Source organism: Cryptomeria japonica, chromosome 7 (genome assembly GCF_030272615.1).
Source record: "Cryptomeria japonica chromosome 7, Sugi_1.0, whole genome shotgun sequence".
NCBI classification, from domain to species: Eukaryota; Viridiplantae; Streptophyta; class Pinopsida; order Cupressales; family Cupressaceae; genus Cryptomeria; species Cryptomeria japonica.
Window position 1 is genome coordinate 836,569,599 of NC_081411.1, and position 4,609 is coordinate 836,574,207.

Below are 4,609 nucleotides of genomic sequence, written 5' to 3' on the forward strand. Positions count from 1 at the left end.
TTACCTTCAAAATTGGTATGGTATCATCAATTGCTTTGTAAGCTAGTGAGCTGCAGTCGGTTATTTTCTTGATTGAATCTAATAGTACCTCAATCACATTAGTTGATTTGTATCCTGATGATGAATCAACAATCTGAGTACCGGTGGAAGTAACCAAGCTTGTATTGACCTCTATTAGGTCTGTTTGTGTCTGCATTTCTTTAAGCAATGGTTTTTCTACTTCACTAGTTGCTAGTGGCATTGTTTCCTTATGTACCTGTTCCTGTTGTTGTTGTTGTTGTTGTTCCAGAGCTTTTTGTTCTGTTTGTTCCTTTGTTTGTTGTATTGTCTCAGTCTATGTCTGAGTCTCTACCTTTTTCTCTTTATCTTCTGCCAGTGTCTCCTGTGTGTTATCATTTTCCTCAGCTATCAGAGGCTCACTAGCCATATTAGTCTTATTAGTTGTATCTTTGTCTACCACTATGTTGATCTTCTAAGTATCAACATCCACAGTATATAAGACTTCAGGATTAGGATTATTATCCTCTACATACATACTCTCAGTTGTCGGTTGATCATCTATAGTTGTTGTTTTTACAGGTGGAGTAATTAAAGGAGGTGGAGTTAAGTTGTCTCTAACCTTGATACTAGGTGGACCACCAACATTTCCTTTCCCCTTGTCTCTATCTTTTTGATAAACTTTTATTTGTTTGGGGTTCTTGTATTCTTCTTGTTTTTATTTCTCAACTAGGAATATGTCCCATCCATTTTTAGTCTCTTCAATCACCTCATTAACTCTTCCAACCATTAAAGCAATGTGCTGGTGTGTAGTAGAAAATACTGTCTGGTTGGCTTGAGCAATTAGGTCATCAATTTCTTTGGAAGAGTTTACCGGATATATAGCAAGTAGCTTTTCAATTTTTATTTTCTTATCTAGTTCTATTACTACTTGTCTTCTTGCTTCTAGTCTTTTGAATAGTTCATTTCGAATTTCATTGACTACTTCCATAAAAAACTTCTTATACATATCCATGTGCAATATAACACTATTTTCAACTTGCTCTTTTTCATCAGTTGTTAAGGTGTCATATATTTTCTCTATGTTCTTCAATTTACCTTCCTCTGTGATTTCATTCAGTAGTATATCAAGAGGGGCCAAGTCTTTTTTTGTCCTATTCTTCTTCTTGGGTGTCAGTTTCTTCTTTGGTGTGGCCTTTCTTACCGGAGATCTCACTGCTTGTTGTTTTTGCCCTGTCCTCCTGGGTGAGGGTGTGGTTGCCGGTGAGGGATCTCTTTTTCTTACAACTCTTTTGAAAGTTTCAGGCATGTCACCTTCCGAAGAAGTACCTACCAGTGATAGGTGAGTTTCAGGTTGTGGAGCTGCTAACTCATCCTTTGTTATACCAGTTTTCTTCAATGCATCTTCTTTGATGGCTTTTGCTTGTCTGGAACCTTTCCTTACAACTACCTCAACCTTTTTCACTCTTTTCTTTGATTGTATTTGGCTTTCAATGGTTTTTGCACTACCAAATACTTCTTCCTTAGGTTCTCTGGGGGCTTCCAGAAGTGCTTTAGCATATGTTTCAACTATGTGATCATCTATTTCATAGCCCATCTGGGTTACCCAAACTGTCCTAGGGATGACTGCTTCCATCTAGATTTCATCTTTGTTGATTACAAAGCATATTTCATCTTTGTATTTGTTAACAATCTTTTGTGATAACCTTATTCTTTTCTTCATTTTGGCCTTTGATGCTTGAAAAAAGTCATGAATATTGTTTTCCTTGTCTTTTCCCATGTTATTGAATAGTTCCATTAACTGTTTGCCTACCAGTATATCATATCCAAGTTCTTTGTAGCCTATACCAGGAACCTGTTTTGTTATATGTAGCATCAGACATACTAATAGATTTCCAAACCTGAAAGTTCCTTTCTTGTCCTTCTTGATCTTTCCAAGGTTGTCAATTAAGTCATATTTTAACCACTCACATACATCAATTTTTGCATTATCTATGACCATATCATAAGCACTCTTAATGCATAAACTTAAAACTGAATTGAGTCTATTTGCATGAGTAGCTTTATACCCTAATATCATGTTGATGAATCTCACATTAATGCCTGTTACTGTAGACACCTAAAAATGGTCAACGCTTGTGGAATCATACTTTAACATTTATGCATTGCCTTATTTTAGGGTTTTTGCATCGCATTAAGATTTCTTCTATGTTGTGTACTTGGTCTTTATCATTTGCGAGCATTGAGTCCTTCTTCTATATTCTTCATTTTTCTTGCTTTCGAATTAGGTCTTGTCGATAGCAATCTTTAGTCATGATTTTGGTCGATCCTTGTCCTTGGCAATTTTTGTCATTTTGCGATCGATTCGTCATCAATCCTTGTCTTCTTCAATCATGTCAATTGGCGCCTATCAATTGGGTCTCTTTATCAATCTCGGTCAATTTGTCAACCAAATCTCAATCATTTATCAGTATTGGTCCTTTTTTAATCAGAATCATGATCAAATCAACATCAATTATCTTTTGACAGGACCTAATTGTCGTCCTTACATTTCTAATTCATCTTCTAAGGTTTTATGAATTATTGATAATATCTTGTTTGTCATTTTCCCTCTAGGTTAAATAATTTATTTATTTATCCTAAGTCTTCTTGCCACAATTAAATGTTTATTTAATTGGCTAATTAATTCCTCCTATTTTTGTAAATTAATTAATAAATGACAAATTATTAATTAATTTACCTAATTTGCATCAATTTTCTAATTTCATCATTTCTAATTTCCTAATTCCTAATTTCCACCTATTTTCTAATCTGTAAAATTCAATTTCCACCTAATTAAGTTCTCTCTAGTTCTCCCTATTTTTGTGCTTCGGTGGAAGCATGAATTTCTCATGCATCATACTTTTGACATAGCAAGATGTCATAAGCCTCTAGTCTTCTAACCTTTGCATTGGCAATATGTCATAATTCATGACATAGAAGGTGTCATAACCTTCTTCTTTCCACTCAATTTTCCCATTTTGAAATCAATTTCCTCTAATATCAATTTCATGCTAATCTTGTCTTTTCTCCAATTTATCTATAAATTGGATGAATTTCTTCAATCTTGGCTAATAATCACTTGTTTGAATTACTTTGTCGAATCAATCACGCTTCGAGTATTCTTGAGCAATCATCTTGTCTACTTGCTTTCATATCATGATCATGCACTAGTAGGTGAGATCCACAACAAAGCTATTTGAAGGAGAAAGAAGGACAATGGAGCCACATGAAGGAGACATTCAGATCTGCATCTGGTTTGCTTAGTTTTTAGTTTTGAATGTTTTGCTTTTCATGTCTCTATTGGATGTAATTAGGATTGATCATTGCAATCTTCTTTTGTGATTGAGCTATGACTAATGTTGATATTTGCTTTGATGATTTCCGATTTCCTATGCTACATTAATTGGTGAACCCAACATGAAACTAACCATCTAACCCCTTAACTGTGTTTTTGAGTATTTTTAAGTTGATTTGCAAGTCAAAAACTCAAGAAACAAGGTAGTGCAGTGTTTTCTGGGAACTTCTAGGCCCGTGTCAAGCATTCTGTGCCTGTGTCAGACATTATGTGCCTATGTCAAGGACATTTTGTGCCTTTGTCAAACATTCTGTGCCTGTGTCATGCATTCTACACCTATGTAAAGTCCAGAAACAGAGGTAAAAGACAGTGTTTTTACTTGAAAATTGTTTTCTTTTGCATTCTGTTTCTGCTTTTTTTTTTGGTTTTGTTCGTACTGATTCTCTGTGCAGATCCTTGGCATACGCATGACAAAGGCAATAAATGAAACTACTAACACGTTTTGTGCTGGTTCGATAGTCAAAGACTAAGCATATCAAACTTCTGACTTGGGTTTTGCAGGTTGCCTTGGACTACAACTAAACTTTGTGTTTGCAATTAATTTTTAGGCACCTAGTGATTTCTAAATAGGATGGAATGAATCTATGTTTGATTTGATTGTTGACTTTGACATTGGAGTAGGAGAGTATGCTCTCATCCTTCTTAGGGTGATCAAAAATCCAGATCTTCGATACCATGCTCATGTCTTTGATTGTATGTCACCTTTAGAGGGCCTGCCTTCCCGGCCATTTGCTTTTGCAAACAAGTGATAATCGTGAGAAGGGAATGACCCAAAGTGAGTACAACTAGAATACCTTGGCATTCTAACTCACTATAAACAAATACCTGATGGGCGAAAGCTTTGAAGGAAGGGTTACTTGGGAATTTTAGTTACTTGGGAAGTGATGACCCTTGAACTCTTTCTCATATCAACATCTAAGTAGGACCTCACAGTCTAAATCATGCTTGTGCGACTACATTTGTTTGGTATCTTGATGGGCTTCATGTCTTAATCATGCTTGCGTGACATCAAGGATTAACACTTAACAGAAATCCTTACTAAACACCTTGTTTTTAGAGGCCAAAAACCCTTCTAGTTGCTTGAGAAGGACAAGTTCGGATACTTGGAAGAGATACTAAGTTCACCATGGGGAGATTTCCATGGGGACTGATGCTTGGCTACCCTGAGAAGTGACTGCCATGGAGGGGAGCCTGTGGGGTCAAGCATCTATGTAT